Source organism: Thunnus thynnus, chromosome 9 (assembly GCF_963924715.1).
Source record: "Thunnus thynnus chromosome 9, fThuThy2.1, whole genome shotgun sequence".
In the NCBI taxonomy this organism is placed as follows: Eukaryota; Metazoa; Chordata; class Actinopteri; order Scombriformes; family Scombridae; genus Thunnus; species Thunnus thynnus.
In genome coordinates this window covers 30762284-30781261 of record NC_089525.1, presented here as the reverse complement: position 1 = coordinate 30781261, position 18978 = coordinate 30762284, and the positions used below count along the sequence as shown (strand labels likewise).

General features: G+C 39.1%; 1 protein-coding gene across 3 annotated transcripts in view; it reads right to left on the bottom strand.

Moving 5' to 3' along the window:
- fat2 (FAT atypical cadherin 2) overlaps positions 1–12777 on the bottom strand; it is a 119085-nt gene extending 106308 nt beyond the window's left edge. For all 3 annotated transcript variants that reach the window (XR_010929763.1, XR_010929764.1, XM_067600033.1), the window contains exon 1: positions 12540–12777. The gene's annotated coding sequence lies outside the window, so the exon portion shown is untranslated. The remainder of the gene's footprint in view (positions 1–12539) is intronic.
- Between the last annotated feature and the right edge of the window lie 6201 nt (positions 12778–18978).

Genomic DNA, 18978 nt, shown 5'->3' with positions numbered 1-18978 from the left:
GGACACAACACAGGCGATTCTGTACTGTAAGCAATTTACAAATTAATCCTATTAGGATAGATAAAACCACACATAAGAAACCCATGTTGGAGTGCAAAAGTAAAGCATAATGAATTACAAGAAAGGCCTCTCTTCAGATTTGACACATGCTTGAAGATGCACCCTCTTTAATAGAAACCAAATGCCCAAATATGCACAAGAAACACACAAGCTAATGGTCTCACCCAGCTGATGCGCGGCCACACCATGCCAGCTCGAATTTCACAACACTCAGAACTGACAGCGGAGAGAACTGGAGGGCAGAAGACTTTGCCCTTCACTGCCTCTCTGACAGCCCATCTACAGCTAAAGGCAATCCACACAACTCAGTCTGGAGGGCAGAAGTGCCGTCCCCCAAGATCAGAGATGAAAAGATCTGTGTCACGTTCCCCCCCCCCCTTTTCACACCTCTGCAAAAATAAGCTTGTTCAGATAGTTATATGAAAGAAAATCTACAACATTTGACCTCATTGTTGGGGGACCGTATACTGGTGCCTAGATGAGGGTGAAAACACAAAAATGCAAGACAAGAGATGTCTTTAAATTGCACCGTGAGTTATGAATACCAGTGTCATACATTATCTCACAATTTATAAGGGTTTATGAAAACAGCTCTCCCTGGGTATACCATGTACTGAACATTCAGGTCTGTGTCTCCAGGTAGACTGGCGCTAGAGGTTTCAGTGGAGGGTGACAGGTATGTGGGGCTTTATCTCCAGTCAGGGCACTTGGTGACAGATAATCAGATTACTAGTCTCAGGGTCACTGTTTGGGTTTCGGAAGAGATTTAAGGCATCGTATAATCTTGCCAGATTTTCTGCAGTGTCATTTTTTCTATTATTTTACGTCTGTCAGGCTGGATTAAAATAGGTTTTAGCATAATTTAGTCTACGGGCTTGGTCCTATTTTAAGGCAGGGACCTTTCACATGAGACACTTGAGGATTTTTCATTTTATTCTAAAATATCAATTGAAATACTTCTATTACTATACTGCAGGTCTTACTGCATAAATGCATGCAACGGTGGAATATTTCTAATTTAGAGTACGTGCATATACATTCAATTTCACACTGATCTCAGTCTCAAGGATATGGATATACACGATTGGCATAATGAGTTAAAATTAATCCTCAGTGCTGAAATTATAGGATTAGGACAGATTTCATCTTTGGAAAACACCTGAATAAGCTTATTTCTGTGGACAAAACAAATCTGTCTAAATATAAGTGTCTCCAGCAGGAATTAGCAGTGCAAACCAGGTTCTTCTTAAAGGGTCAGTTCACCCAAAAATGTAAAGAAAACATTATTTTCTTGGCACATCAGCAAATGAAACAGAAACTCTCTGCATAGCTCGATAACAGTACAGGACAGAAGTCTCTCTGTGATTTGGGTGAACTGACCCTTTAAATCTTTAACTTGGAAAATGGAAACCACGTTAACACAGATGAGATAGAGGTAACTAGCAATGATTTTTATTATGATTACTATTTTATTATGTGCATGTCATCACAATGAGGACGACCATTACAGAATAAGCACATGTAAAGCATCTTTAGGTACGTTCAAGGGAGAATTTATGACACACTAATACTGGCTAAATACCAAACATCTAAAACACAGACAGAACTGAAGCAAGTAAACACTATCTAAATGCAAACCTAGATGAAGTACATTAGCTTGTTTGCAGTATAGGTTTATGCTATGGCCGTCAATTTGCTTTATTTTTACTTTGTCTCTGAGAAATCATGTTTTCTCTCTCAGCTTGGTATGCCGAATAGCCCTAAATACTAAAAAAAAAACGATGCTATGAATCTCAATCACAAATCAGAGCTGTAGCAAAAAACTAAAAACTGTTGTTGATTTTGGGAACAAAACATGTCCCTATAGTTGCTGAATTCATCCAAAACTGAGCCAGAATCTGCAGATTGTTTCATCAGTTTTCTAAAAAGGTATAATCTTTAGCTTCTCCTTGAGTGCAGGTTCCTTACAAAAGTGCACACTGGGAGTCTTTTGTACTGATGATTAAACCTTTACATTTATATTTATTCAAACGGCAGACATGACGTACAAAAGATTTTGTTCCGTTGTGTACAAATGAGACAATACTTACACTGAATCACTGGACAGTTATGATATCCCGTAAGTAATAAGCAAGAACTTAATGAGATTTATCAGAGGCAGAATGATCTGATCTCCAGTAAAGACAACGCAGAAATCATCACGCATTCAATTTTGTTTTTCGGTAAACGATTACTATTATAAACTACGCACAAACCATTTCACTGATGAGCGGGTAATATGTATTAAAAGCGGACCAGCCATCACAAACTGAAGAAAGAAAACAAGTGTCCGGGGAAATACTTGTACAGATATTTGCTCATGTTGTGTTTCTCTTGAGGCCGAAACAAAGTTAAATCAACAGCTGGAGGCTTTAGTGAGCAACCAGAGGAGGGAGAGGAGGATGGATTACACTCTGATTGAAAAACACAGAAATATAATGAATTCCATTTCAATGTAATGAACGCTGAGCCAGACATGTAATGAATCCTACAAATCAGAATTATTTGCCTCATCATCACACTCGTTAATATCGGTCCCAAACACCGCATGCAGAGGTAGTTATTGTTGGATGTGCTGTTCTGTATTTATTGCAAACGAGGTGTTATAGTCGCTGAGCTGTAAATCATAATTTATATCTAAGATAATCCAAAGTCTGAGGACACAAAACTGTATTGATTTTTGGTTTTTGAATTGTATATTTGAGTCTCTAGCAAGTGGATTGTTGGTGTTTGTTGAAAAGCTTTTCATGATTCTGCTGCGAACTGATCTGTCACTCAAGAGTTTCTCTGGAGTGTCTAAACTAAACTGAACCTGAAATTGAGACTGAAAGGAAACAATCATGTTTTCATCTAAACATCCAGTGCTGCAGGGCAGAAACCTCAGGCCATTACTGGTGCTGCTGAGGTCAGCTCAATACATGAACATTTACACAGCCGGATCACACACACACACACACACACACACACACACACACACACACACACACACACACACACACCCACATCACACACACACCTCTTTCCTAGTGTGTGTTCCAGATAGCAACCTGCAGCCACATGTTCAGCTCCAGCTTCCTGGATCACATTTCACCATCACCCCTATGGCTCCCAGCGCAGACAGAACAGTATCTGCAGCAGTTTTCCTTCCTCATCTTCATCGCCTCTGTCTGTCAGTGTGAACACGGCCGGGGCCATCGCTCTCTGCTGGAAGCTAAAAAGTGTTGAAATCTGCTGCAAACACAACTCAGAGAAGTTTCTCTGTTTCAGCTTCCTGCTGCAGGCTGAGGCCACGTGATAGTTGCTGCTCATCACTTCTGCACAGAGCATTTCAAGTACAGCCTGACTGATACCAGCAGCCACTTATCTTGGCAGATACGTAACATACCTTAATGTATTTTTTTGTTGTATTAATTATATCTCACCACACCCCTGTCAAGATATATAAAAGCAGACATGAACTCTCAGAGCTGCAGAGAGTTTGGAGTTGTGATTCATGTTAAAGCATTTAGCTGACGATTTTCTATAAATCTCAGTACCAGTCAAAAATTTGTTGCCTTGAATGAGAAAACTTTTGACTGGAACTGTGTATTGTGTGCGTATCCAAAGATATATCTTATTCCTTTTGTGCCATAGACCTCCATTGTTTTACAAAAACTATTAAAAACACATCAGTGAGCCACACCGTTACACTGGGTGACATGTTTCTTCACCACCAAACCACCGAATCATGTCTCACTCAGTGGAATAAGATGCTAATTTCTTTTGCAGCTTTATTTAGTAATTTTACAAGGTGAGACATTTGTTTTAAAACTTATCACAGATTATATGGATAAGTTTACTAAACTGTGCAAATTAGAACATGTTGCACAACTCCAACCCCAGTAAACGTTTTCCACTAACCCGCCTTCATCGGGTTGGCGTCTGAGGCCACTCCCTAAACTCAAAATTTGAGAGTAAATTGATTCTACCTATTGAAGTTCATTTAAATCATCATTTTATTAATGCAAATATTAATGAAAAGTTGATTTATTGAAAAACAGAAAGTTTGATAATCTCTTAAAATTAATCTGATAAATCTATTGAAAGTAAATTGAAGGCAAATACTTCCTGGTTACATGTGAAGATTTGCTCGGTTTTCCCTTTACAACTTTGAGTTTCTTTCGTTGGACATGATTTTGGTAGCTTGTAATAATAAAATTAAAGATCAATAGTTCAGTAGAGTAATAGTTCAGTTTATGCGTCTGTTCTTGGCCAATCACTGTCCACTTATTCAGCCTTACGTGGCAATTACTGTTAACCACACAGAACACAAATGTAAAGGTAGTCACTCATTTCCTGTGTGATGACTATTGCAACACAGACAAGTCCCATCATGGATCCATATAGCTGCCAATCTGGCTTAACCCCCCGGGGCATTTTATAAAAGGAGGGAAGGGAATGCGGTTTGATCTGAAAGCCAGCAGCACACAGCAGGCCCTGCCAGGCCCAGTGGCATACAGGTAATTATCTCCATATGTTTGTACAAAGGCTCTCCACCAGTAAATTGCTGTAAAATACTTATGGTAGAAGTGGTCTTATAAGGGAATTATAGGATTTCAGGATTTTCCTTTTTTCACTGAAAACTACATGGTATTATTCCTCCTCCAATTGCATTCATCCCTCCTACCTGTTTCCTGGTTTTTGTGAAATGATTACACCTCCATTCTCTAAGAGAAAGGAGAGAAGAGAGCGCTGCTGGGGTTCAGCTGAAATATAATATCGAAGTAAATCACATCAAGGTGCTGCTTTTGGATGTGGGCGTTTCAAAGGAATCAGCAAACGAAATAAAAAAAAAAACAGAAGGACCATGAAACCTTTCTGTAAATTAATATCCAGCTTTATCCGTCTGTCAACAGTCTTTTTGTTACGTTACACATCTCTACGATAAGCTGAGTTATGGACGGTTGAGGTTCAGTCACCTCTCCACACCTACAGCACACTCTGACCACTAACACTTTATTTTAACCCATTTTGTAAGAAGCAAATAATCCACTTTACATGTTCTTCTGTGCAGATTTAAGGACATTTTAAGTGTTAATGAATGTATTTGTCAACAACTATTCCTCCTGTAAGCATCATTAACTGGTATGTGAATATGTAATATATAATATTTACTATTTATATAACGATTTTTAATTATTAGGGGTGTGCCCGAATACAAATACATTATTCGGCAAAGCACAAATAGTGTTTTTTTTGTTTGTTTTTTTTTACGAATATTTGTTTCATACAAATATTTTTAGTTTGGGGACCTCCTTCGTAAGGTAGTTTATTCATAAACACTTATTCTAACACTTAAATTTTCTAAAATTAAAAGCGTAATAAAAGCAAAAACAGGATTTTTAAGCCTCTTTCCACTTTTATTCGAATACAAATACAAATACAAATAATCTTGCTGCTTCAACAAATACAGATACAAATACAAATACTGGGCCCTCTGCACATCCCTATTAATTATATCCATTCATTGTTATAATTATATCTATTATATTTATTATTTTTTATGACAACTGAGCAAACTCTATCTGCTGATGACAGCTGCTCCAGAGGAAATCTAGTAAGTGGACCTTGAGTTAAGAATTTTTTTTTGTCAATCTACTATTTCTCAGGTCAAATATAAATGTCAAGCTCCACACATCTTCATTTATCAGCAGTTTTAAACTCTGTGAATGATTTGTTCATGTGTATAAAAAGTTAATATAACACACAGTAAGTGATATTAATCATGTAATATTAACTATTGTTACAGCTAATCTTTCATTATAACTATAAAGCAGTTATAGATGCATCACAGGAGGACTTATAGTTGTTTACAACAGCAATACATTCATAAACACTTAAAAATTCCCCTTATAGCTGGTTACAACTACATATTAGTGTGTTTAAAAATGTATTAAGTCTTAAAGAATAGGTTTTCAAGTCTGTTCTAAAACAATATACAGGAGCCCAAATGAACAGTGAAACATGTTTTTATTGCTATAATCATTCCTCCTGTTCATACTGACCATTAGAAGATCCCTTTATAATGTACTTACAAAAAAACACAGTCCTCTTTCTGTACAAAAATGTATTTAAAAGTTAATCTGAAGCTAATATGAAGCTTCAGCGTCCAAATGTGTCAAGTCAAGTAGATATCTTTCAACGTTACAGTCTTTTTTAGAACCAAAGTCCCTCTTTTTGTTACTATACTTCCACCGCAGATCAGATTATTGTGGAAGATATCCACTTTATTTGTGCATTTGGAGGGAATCCTCTAATGGTCACTATGAACAGAAGAAACAATTAAATCAAACAAAACCTGTTTCAATGTTTATTTGGGCTCCTGACTATTGTTTTAAGGCAGACTTAAAAAATTGTGAACTTGTCCTTTAAATATACTCCATCTGCCTGTCCTGGCACAGTCACAATGACGCAAACACGTTTTCCTACACGTGAAACCTAAACTTTCTTTCAGACCATCTCTTATTTGCATAATTGCCAAGTTCAATTTCCTCCCTATCCATAAAAAAAAGCATCAACATCCATAGTCTGTAACTTGGTACAATCTAACAAGGTAATGACTCTGTGCTGCAGTATTAAGCCGTGATGGATGGGGAGGCTTTACTTGGTGTCAGTCTATTAAGTGCAAAAAAAGTGAAAAAGTGAAGTGAAAAAAAAACACCCCTGAATTTGCTGGCTACAAAGAGCAAGTCATGTTTCACTCCCTCCTTTAAGATTCTGAGTGAAATAACCTGAAAATGTCAAATTTGACAATTATGCGCTACAACAAGATATTATAGCAGCTGGTCCCATTCAGATAAAAGGCCGTTTCTGAAGCCACTTAGTGAGACATGAAGGTCTTTAGCATTTCATTCCCACTTTAAATCTTCTGGTGTCTGGGAAAGTGTTTTACAGAAGTGATGAGCAACAACAATCAGAGGGTCACAGCAGGTTGTAGAAAAGCGGTTAAGCAGACAAAAAAAGTTTTTTTGTCCCCGCTTTGATACGACATAAAGTTTGTATGAGTCTTTTAAGGTGAATAAACTGCATTTAGGGGGTTTGTCCTCCACTTCATCCTTGAGGATGATACAGTATAATCCATACTAATCCCTATATAGCTGGGAGGATTCTGTCAATTGTCAGCAGAGCTTTTTGAATGCCTGCTGTCTGTACGTCTTGCACTTTCTGCACAATGTGAGCTTTGTGTTATTTCTTTCCCATACACATCCTCTGAGGGATTAACGTCCTTTTTTTTTATATTGTGTGATCTCAGACAATACACTGCAACAGATTAAATGCAGCATTCAGACGTTTATGTGTGTTATTTTTGGGGGGGCGGGGGTGGATTTTTATGTCGTTGACTCACAAAATGTCAAATCTGGAAAACAGCCACTGAGAAGTTATTGAACTTGAATGATTCATGTTGGACCAAACGACAAACTACGAGGCCTGACCTACTGTTGCGGTTCACTCTCAAAGCTCTCATGGGCGTTGCTTTCAGATACGACTGCAGTTTTCAGCAAAAAAAAGTCAGATAAACCCACAAAACGCTGCAAAGACAGACAAGACAAGCGAAGTTATCGCCAGTTAAGTCTTCTCAGGAGTTGGTGGTGACCAAACCAGAGATAAAAGAAGATCATCATCAGGTGGACACAACTCCAAATCAATGCTAATGCTAATCTGTGTCGGCTGGATGTGTAAATAGCCAACTGTTTGCCAATATGTTGGCCATATTAACTGCTTAAATATGTCAGTGTTGTTTTTACAGCTTGTTGCACTGCCCCCAAGTGGCCAAAAAAAATCTATTAATGACTGAATAAAGATTAAGAGGAGAGTCCAAAGACAGCACACTGTCCAATGAGTTGTAAAGGATGATTTATGATTGATCACAACCGATTCTTACGACATGTTGTCTGACCACGTCAGAAATCAAACGTGTTTATAGTTGTTCTGAACAGCCACACTCAAAGGCGGAGTGAAAAGCTGTATGTCATAGAGAGCGGAGGATGATATCGTTTAAATAAGGAGATAACAGCACATATTTCCACAGAAACGGAAATAGTTTTGTCATGAATGAAAAAGGAGAGCTGGAGAGAGAGAAATTCAAACCCTGACTCCTTTCTCACCTACACACAGCTGGCTAATCCCGGCGTGAAGTGGGTGTGAATCTTGGCTTGTCTGTGAAGGAAAGTTACAGAAATGGCCACACACACAAACCCCTAAATCGCCATCGGAAAGGTGTGGGGGGGAGAGAGGGCGTTTCTTAAGCTATTCAGTCATCAGACAAGCTGTTCAGAAAGAGTTTACCGGCTCCTTAAGAAGTGTTCATACTGCAGGGTTACTCCCAGGAAATGGGTTAGCGGATAAATACATTAGTGGAGACACTCTAATTCAGGCAAGAGGTGTGTTGATGTCCACAAGAAGAAAGTAATCTGTCAGCCGTCTTCTCTACAGCCTGAACAGAATATTGATTCCTACTCGTCTTCGCCAGACCACCATGAGAGGAATGAAAACTGTGAGCTGTTTTACAAGACAACTGTCTACAAACTGTGATTCAAACATGAATTCACTTTTGCAGCTGCTCTTCTCCCTCATACGTCTTCCTTTTTTTGCTAAATACCCATTAAATCACTCAGCGAGGGGTCCGGGGGGTTAGAGGTGGGACTAGATGAGCCTAGACGAGCCTCCATCATTCCCCTTTCCTCGCTCTGACTTGTTCTCATTTGTGGAAACTGCCTCCTAGCTCTGCTCTCACTTTATTACTTTTTTTCCTGCATGACTGTTATCAGCACTCAATGACTCTGACCCTTGACCTCTGCATGACTGGCTCCAGTTAACGGTAGAAATAATTCCTCTCTTTTCATTTCATTTCATGTCATGCATTAGTGTTGGACTACATTATTCATGGGGCATTATTACTACATTTCATACAACATTAGGGTCAATGTTTGATGACAGAGAGTCTGTTTTTTTTATATGTTCAGCCCACAGCCCACCTTAATTGCAAGTTTTGTCTGTTAGCCTCCAGCTAAATCATTCTAATCTAATCTAGATCTAAGAATAAAAAGCTCTTTTTTCTTTACTGTACTCTGCATAAAAGCATTACACTTAAATCTAAAATGCCATTAAGCAGCCACTCTCACAGCTAATGGCTTTGCAAGAGTGTAATTTCAGATCAGTTGGATTGTGTTGGGTGGGGTTACGATGCTAACCCCCCGTCTGGAAGGGTTCAGGGGTTGGGAAGGGCGCGGCCTTCAAACCTAACCTCTCTAACACCCACAGCATGAAGCCAGGACACGGAGGCCTTTAAACTGGAGCTGTGTGGTTATATTAGGACGAGCCCTGTGTCCCTCTGTTTTAGAGGAACTTAACCCTGTCAGGACTACAGAACGCTCTGACGAAACTCAGAAGCTCTGAGAACACAGACTGGAAGTGTTTGTCTGAAATAAATACAAGTGTGGAGGTAAGTATACATCAACTAGAGCAAAATATATGAGCGTCTTCACTCGTAATGTTTGGGGTTTGACAGCAGACTTTGACTTATTTCCTCATTTCAGCAAAGTTTAGATGCTGATTTACTTAAAGATTCTCTTTTCTACTGATGCCAACTTCAGACTTTCTACATTTTACTCTGCTATGATAAACTCTGCTATAAATTATGCTACACTAAACTACTATACAGTATGGCTTTCTACAGAATATGAGTGGGTGATATAATCCTCCATCATGGTTAATATAATTTTATATCACAAAATGAGTATATCTCAAGACATAGTGATATTTCAGGAAAATCAATTGAGAAACTATAGGATAAAATAACCAGAAACGTCTGTTTTTGCCTTATCCAGCCTATTAAATGCCTCAGGTGCATCATATTGTTGCAAAAAGACATGTACAGTGTTTTCCCCTGAACTACGCAGCCATATCACACTGTTTTATGATATACTGTGCTATTTTTTTTCTGCTTTATGTTATGTGTGTTATGTGTTATGTGGTACTATGTAATGGACTTTTCACTTCATTTCTACTGTATACCATGAAATAATAACAGAATCTTCCACACTTTTTCTTCTTTCTTTTTCCTAACTCCATCCTGCAGTTGTGTACAATAATACAGCGTTTCTTCAGGGGTCAAAAATGACAAAAACATTAACTAACTGATGTCAACGATAGCTTTTTGTCTTAGAAGAACAATCCTGGGACCCGCCTGATGCCTGCAACTTTTACATCTTGCCAAGCTCAAGTCCACAGCAACAAAAACTTTTACAGTCAGAGAGTCTGTAAAAGTTGTGGTGGCGCACCGCAGTAGTTCACTCATAAAAACTGTGTGTGGGAAACACGGATAAACAGTGTGCAAGTGACAATAAAATCACATTTGGACTTGAAAAATATTTATTTAACCCTTCTAATCCCTCTAGAGTTGAACATTTAGACAAAATTAACTGACTGAACCTCTGCAATAATATATTAAACCATGTCACACAAAATCCCTTATTATACAGGTTCCACTCTGTCATACAGTAATATAACACTACAGTTTGTTTCACTGTATTTGCATCTGAGCCCCTCTGCTCAGAGCTGCAGTCTGCAGGTCATGTCATGTGAAGGGTGGGAGGTTGAGTGGAGGGGTCAGGGGGTGTCCTTTAAAGTTAAACTGCCCCTCCACACACACACACACACACACACACACACCCAAAGGGTCACTCAGGCCTCACAGTAAATACCATAATTACAGGGAGGGTCCAAATGCCTCGGCAACATTCCCTGTTAACAAGCTCAGCCTGTCAATCATTCAGGCTGTCACACGGTTCGTTTGGACCTGACTGTATAGGATGAGTGGGGTGGATGGGTGGAGGGAGGAGATAAGTGTGTGTGTGTGTGTGTGTTTATTGGGATTAGGGCACATTTAATCCAATTTTCCACTCATATCAAACTATTTTTGATGGGTTTTTTCTAGTTTTCACTCTATTTATTTAATTTTCAGAACTTCCCTCTGTGATTTTCTGCAGCTTACACTCACAGTCAGGCAAACAACCACTCAGTCATTCAGTAATTTAGGCAGTAAGACTGTCAGTGAGTCAGCTGGAGAGCTTAACGGGCCAGCCTGATTGCAGGAAGGTTATGTCCATCTATCCTTTATGGCAGCCAGTTCCATTCATCCTTCCAGCTACATCTAGACCGTATCTCAACGACTCCAAACAGCCCCGTTATCAGCACTGTCAGTAATGAGCCTCGGCTTTTTACCAAATTACTCATCAGATCATTTAAAAAGCTCTCAGTCCTGATTGAATAGTTTGCACGTGCTTTTCTACAGAAACCTCGCACCTTCCAAGAACTCGAGTTGATGGAAAAACTAAAGTGCCTTCATTCTACTTAACAAGTTATACCGCCTTATCAGAGATATAGCATTTCTGGGTCATGAAAACCAATTATTTGGCTACACGCCTTAAAATGAAAGGATCAACTGAACATCTGACCACAATATTGCCTGAGGTAGCTTTCAGGTCAAATAAGGTTCAGGAAAACAAGTGTGTTGTTTTCTTTTCACACACCGTTTACGAAACAACAACCTGTGCGCCACTTTCTGTTATGGAAAGTCACCTTTAAAGAAATTCATTGGTCCATTTTTTTTAAGATTATCTTGGCGCCCATCCATCACAAACGCCATCCTCCATTACATAGTACAAACCGTGCAAGCAGGCCACAGTGACAGGAGCTGCTCTCAGCAGGAGAGAAAAACCCACAAATGTTCATCTTCTCTTATGCTAGAATGTAAAACATACATTTTAGAGGATTGGGTGTATGAAACATCACTCGCTGCAGAGATATGATTGAGCAAAATTTCACTTCACAGAAAGGAAATCAGCTCTAGGAGCAACGAAGAGAAGGGAGGGACTGTCAAAGAGCTCAGCTGCATGCGTTGACATGCGTCCTCACTGCTGCTCTTTACCTCTCCCGTGCAAACACTGCAAGCTAAAACTGTCAGAAAATAAGGCTTAAAAATCTTTTATGAAACTCATACACACACATATGCCGGTCGCTCAGACGCTCTTATCTTTCAACTCTTTCTTAAATGAAGTTAAACGCTTCATTGATTCACTCATTAATTTAAAATTTCCCTTTTTGCCAACCATAAAGCATCACAAGGAAACTGTACACACATTTCAATTGCATGATTACAGTTAGAAGATGATATAGGAAGTAAAATGTTTAAAAAAAATATAAAGTGAAATGTCTGACAGACACGTTGCAAGAAAAGTTTTCTGAGATGCCTCTACTCTGTTTACAGTGTAACAGTAAAGCTATTCCTCTGCAGTGTTTAGTAATATTGTAATACTAAATAGTGGTGTTATTCTCCACAATAAACAGCAGTGTGAAGTGCAGCGAAGCAGCATGCACGCTGAACAACAGCGAAAACTCACCTGAGGTCCAGTTAGGTGACTCTTAAAGGAATATTTGTGTTTTTTTTCCTCCTCTCACGCTTCAGGAACTTTGAAAATCCTTTGACAGGACGACGACGACAACCGATATACTCCCATAGTGGTTTGGTGTAAAGTCCATAAAAAAAAAGAGAGAGAGAAGATACAGTGAAAAACACATGCAGTGAGTGGTGAGAATGTGTTTCTACTGCCGCTAACTTTAACTTCAGCGCCTTCAAAAGGCTCTGAACCAAAGTGCTGCTGAGACACCTCAACACTCCCTCAGGAGTCCCATCTCCACCCATTTCTCACACTGTCCCTCCTCTCTTTCTGTGACACACACACACACACACACACACACACACACCCCTTCCATGTGCCCAGACTGTGGGCTGTCCTCCCCCCTCCCCCCTCTCTTGCCTGTGGGCTCAGGCCTTTGGGCCTCAGCCAGGACTGCGCTTCTAGGGTGTGTATGTGTGTGTGTGTGTGTGTGTGTGTGTGGAGTCATCAGTGTATGTTGTACATCTCTCACCAATACATCAAGTTAAATTTAGTAGGACTGCAACTAAAAATTATTTTTATTATCGATTAATCATGTAGTCTTTAAAAAGTTTTAAAAAATAATGGAAAAAAAGCATCCACGATGTCTTTAGAGGCTTCATTTTCGCTTGTTTCGTCTGACTAACAGTCCAAAACCTTAATATGTTCAATTTACTGTCGTATACACTCACCGACTTTATTAGGAAAGTGTTTCTAATATTTTATCCATCCCATTAACCAACATGAGGGGGGCACAACATTAAGAACACTTTTCGATTTAACACACCCCAGTACGCCATCACCACCCGCTACGACCTCAATACTAGACGTGAAGCAGAATTATCACCTTTCTGACAACAAAAACTTAAGATGCAGAAGCTTCGTAAAAGTAGAGTTTTATGGCAGAGCTGTTGTTTTTAGATTGCACAGGTGTTCCTAATAAAGTGCACGGTGAGTTTATGACAGAAAAAAACAGCAAATGGTCACAAACGACAAGACGGAACCAGGAAAATGTTTTGAGACTTTGCTTGAAAAATGATGGAAGAGAGAATTTGATTTTCTGTCAAATGACTAATCGATTAATCGTCGTTGTTCCAAAATGTTGTCTGATTCAATCAAGAACTTTTTCCTTGTAGCAGATGTAATTTAACGAAAAGTCTTCAGACATCAACAGTTCAAACCAAATAAAGTCTTTACATGTATAAATGGATCTGTGTAAAGCGTATTCACGTATTGGGGGAATCTCTAAATTAATAGCAACTTTGATCCAGGCTTTACATTCAATCAAATAATTAAATGGTGAATTGTCTCAGCGTGGAAGAAAACTCTCTCTGTGTGACCTGTACAGACCTCTGAGCACAATCAGTAAAACTGCAGCAACAAAAACACTTGAGGGGTCTCTTCAACAAAACGACAGAAAATAAATCCCACTTACCCCTTGCAGCATCTGGACGTGTAGATAAATTTTGTTTTATTTGCTGAGCTTTTGAGATGTGCTATTTGCCGCCGGGACTCCTGCTGCTAAACACATACAGTGTATGTGAGAACATATTTGTTGTGCTGAAAATGACGTCTGAAAAAACTCTAAATTACTCTGGATAATCTACAGATTTGCCTGTACAGTTTTTACAGTGAATGATAAAAAAAATAGCAAAAGCTGTTGACAGTGAGGTTTTACGAGTCTGGCCAATTATTAGTGCTGCCTACAGTATGTCAAAGCCTGATATATCTCACTCCTCTGTACACAAACCTCCAAAATCTATTAAAAACATGTCAGTGAGTCACACCATTGCACTGGCTGACATGTTATTTCATTACATGCATGCACATGCATTGCTCATGATAATGTAGTTTATTTTGACTCAATCCCACATACACTGTCCTGTTGCCCAAAACACTCAATAGAGTACCAACTACTGTGTATTAATCCGCATCTTAAAATAGTCCCCTGCAAATGCACCGTTTAATCCTGTTTGAGTAGCATTTGCTAAACACTACAGCGTCCAGCTGTTTTAGGAAATGAATGTTTAAAAAGACAAACTAAACTGTTATTTGTGTCCAGCTGTTAAAGATTTATGTCTTCAGTAGGAACCGACTGGTTGAGGCTACAGACAGGGTAGGGAAGTCAGAAAATATTGCGATATGGATTAAAACGTTGTCGGTTTCGGTCTTTACATGGGAATTTTAGATAATAAGTAAAATTTAGAACAACACCACCCTTTAATTAAGTAATTGCAAGCTACAACTATGATCACCCTTTGTAGCTTGCGTGATGATTTACTGGCCAATCTAGTCTGGGTTTAACCATGTGACAGTGCAGGGACTAACAGACTACTCCCAACCATCCCAACCTAATGGAGAAGGGTAATTAGCTGTTATAGTTTTGTAGAGCAGAAACTCAACAGGCTTTGTGCTGCTGTTGTGTAAACACTACAAATAAAACTGAGTGCATACAGCTCTCTAACTCCTGGCCTCGGGCCATGAATGTGGTATAGTACAAGAGGGAGAATAATGAGGGCGGTGGTGGTATCTTAATCTATAGTACGTGACCGAATGAAGAGGTATTAAGTCATTTCTGCCTTATCAAGATCTAAAGAGCGAGGAACTACTCACAACCTGTGGCGTAGCTTACAGCGACCTGTAAGTGACAAAAATCTAAAAGCCACAGTTAACTGTTAAAGTGAGATAGCAGATTAGATCAACACAAATGTATAATGAAAGGGTAACACATTATTATGCTAAATACTAGAATAATTCTTTTTGTGCTGGAGAACACCGGTCCCTACTTTGTATCACTATCTTGTCAGTGAGCGGAGGGAAATGCTAAATAAACAGCTAAATAAACCTGCCGCAGATGAGTATTAGACTCAGAGTGCAGCAGGGCAAAGTGAATCTTGTTTAATATCACCTTTATGTTTACGCCAGATGTCCTGTTACAGAAGGACAGATTTATTTATTCTTTGGAGATTTCATAGATTATACAGTAAAAGCTGTGTTTTCCATACCGTGTATCGACCGTGTGCTCACTGGGGCTTTTAAAGTTTAAAGGAATCCAAACAAAATTTCAATGCCGCTCACATAGCCTAATCTTAAAAAACACGTTGTAAAATTAATGTAAAATTGATTTGTGGAATGTTACTGAAAGGCAGTTTTACCTTTTTATCCACAATCTCCATCTATGGTGTCAAATCCAGAAAAAAAACCCTTCCACACGTTATTTCTCAGACGGTTTTAGTGTCGTGATTATCTGTTTCACACAGCTCGCTAGTTCTCTTAGTTTACTGACAGGACAATATGCATTAGGTCAGATAAACAGTTTATCTTAATAATGTTTTTACTACGACCTCAGACTTTACAACATTATTTTTCTCATGCAGCATCTTCATATCTCATAGTAAGCTCTGTAACGCTTTATCTTTGAACAAATGTGAGAGAACTGACAATGCTCTTATTCCATGATGTTATTCATTTATACCCCTGTGTCAGTGCTGCCACCGTGATAAGAGGAAAACATCTATCCAGAATGTTTATGTTTAGGACTCTGTATTTTGAATGTATTGAGGATTTACATACAGTATATATATAAAGCCGGCAGTGTTATATCTTCTGTGTGTGGGCTAGTCATAATCATTTAACATGTGCAGTAAAACGCTCATCTAGGAAGAAGTAGACAAGAGAGGTTAAGGCAGAAGAGAAAACAGGGATTTATATCAAATGTATCCCTTTAAAGCTGAAACAGAAGGTGAACAGAAGCTTCCCTGAGGCTCCAAGTCCACTGTTTCCAGGCCAAGGTAGAGAGACCTGATGATACATACAGGAGAGAGAGAGAGAGAGCACATGGACCTGTTAGAGAGTGAGAGGGAGGGAGGGGAGTGGAAGAAGAGAGGGGGAGAGAAAAACGGGGTGACAAAATAGTAAAGAATGGCAACAGTAAGAGGAAAACATCTTTTTCTCTCAGATCTGGCTCTCCGTCCACATGAACTCTGCATTTTTCTCACCTGAAAACTGTTCAGTCATCTCCCAGGACTTCAGCTCTCGTAACCAGAGATGAGAAATCCTTCAACTAACACAAACCGAGAGTGCAGATCAGTGCGCGGAGTCATTTTCAGTCTGACTCTGTCGTAGATGTGACAGTTAAATTCACAGACAGCAAGCCACCTGGAGTCATGACGGTCTCATAAACAGCAGTAGGTGTTGTGTAATTAATCACGTCACAATTTACGGGACTGTCGTGACTCAAAAGGGTAATGTAGCATCTGTGTTACTTTTTGACTAAAAACAACCTTTTTGTGCATATTGTTATGACTTCATGATTTTACCATTTTTCAATATGCTGCTAATTGAGATCTGAATCCAGAGAATATGATGCAGTATTTATGATTGTTGTTGTGTAACTGTATGTTTAATCTGTGTGTTAACCTCTGAAACGGAACTGCCGAAGGATGCAAACTGGATTTCAGTGTAAGTTGACAATAAAGTCGTTTCGTATCATATCAGGCAAAAACAGAAATTTGAATGAACTGAACTGCTTTGGGTCACATAGATCGTGAGAGAAACATGACCTGCACATGTAGACAGTTGCATTGATTTAAATAGAAGCATATCTTCTTCTAACAGAACAGAACGACGACGGAAAACGTGGCTGAAACGACTCCTGTGACTCAGTCTTAAGAGTAAACGAAGAAAACTGAGCTTTAGGAAAACGAGGAGCCTGTTGAAGCTTTGTGGTAGTAAATTTAATACGACAACTTACTGTCATCTCTAAGGCTTGTTCTGAGTTCTGAGAGTGATGTGACCAATTTCAAAGACCGCAATAGTTAATGTTCCTGTGGTTAACAGGTAATATTTATGAGCTGCAACCAAATCACTGGTTTGGCTGTATTAAACACAGTATAGGCGATGATGTAGAGAGAATAAGAAGACATTCAGCTCTGCGTTATCTGTGTTATTGCTCAGGTTGTTTCAGTTTAAACAGATCTTAATGAACAAAACAAAACAAAAAAAAAAAACAGTGTATATGTTTTCACATGTAAACAGCGTTTTCAAGATTAGCCTCCATAGTGTGGACGAGGTCTAAGAGATGGGATAAACAGACAGAAAAGCAAGGAAAAAGAGAAATGGAAGACAGGCAGTAAAAGGAAATAATGAGAGAAAAGAAATAAGGAGAGAGCAGTAGAGAGAAGGAGACAATAAAATATGTTGGTGATGATAAGGGTGAAGAATAAAAGCAAAAAAAAAAGGAGGGAAACAAATGCAGGATTATGCAGAAAGACTGACATTGAGAAATTAAAGGAGGTCTACAGAGGGAGTTTTAGTAAGGGAGAAAAATGGGAGGAAGTGAAGGAGATAGAGGAGCCAGAGAAAATATGAAAAGAAGGAGGAGGGTCAGTAGGAAACAAGAGACCATTGAAATGAATAAAAGGGAACAGAGGGATGCAGGAGGTGGAGGGGTGAGGAAGGGGAGTAGCAGAGAGAGGGAGACAGATGAACAGAGAGAGGAGAAAAGGAGGGAGGTCGGGTCTAGAAATAAACACCAACAGAAGGTGGGCATGATGCCACCGGCAGCAGGTGAACCTGAGCAAAAGAGCAGGAGAGCCTGGAGGAAATGAAAGCTAAAATCCACCTTATGTAACCGGCTGCTGCTGTCTCATGCTGTTCAATCCATACTGCTCAACATTTACATTTACAACAACAGGATGCTTCTGTCCCAAATGACTTACAAGTGGAACAGAATGTCTCGGTAATTTTAAAACGTCAACGGGTAAATGTCAGATGATGTTTGTCCCTCATTATAAAAAGACACAAAGTGCTTCCTGTATATTTTTTTTCTCCAATATTCAACAGGCATACAAGCACAAATCCATCCAGTGAAGAAGAAGCCAATTAGAGAGCAATTAGTGTACACGCAGGTTGCAGGAAATACTGAACTAGGGCCTTTATTTGTCGAGGATCTCAGAGGACATCAACGCAATCAGGCTGTGTAACATTGGATGCTTTCTGTCCACACTTAATCTGTTAAATATGCATTTCTGTTACGTCATGTAAACAAACCACATACCTATCAGCTGTGCACTCCAGATCTCACTGGAGATGTAACTACTAAAGTAAAACATGGGAGAGTACTTGATATCTTCCTACATTTGTACTTTTTAACCAGAAAACACACGTTTTATAATGTGATATTTAGATGTTTCCTTACTGGAAATGACATACAGTATAGCCAACAGCAACTCAACCAGAAACTTTCATCTCTATGGCGATCTCCCTCTGACCTAGCTACCTTATTTAGGCTTTTGTAGTAGCCTAAATAAGGTAGCAGCTAAATGAATCAGCTGACACCGTGTCCTACAGCAAACGACAGGAAGTAAATAGAAACAGGATGTCCAACAAAAGTTAAGCTCAA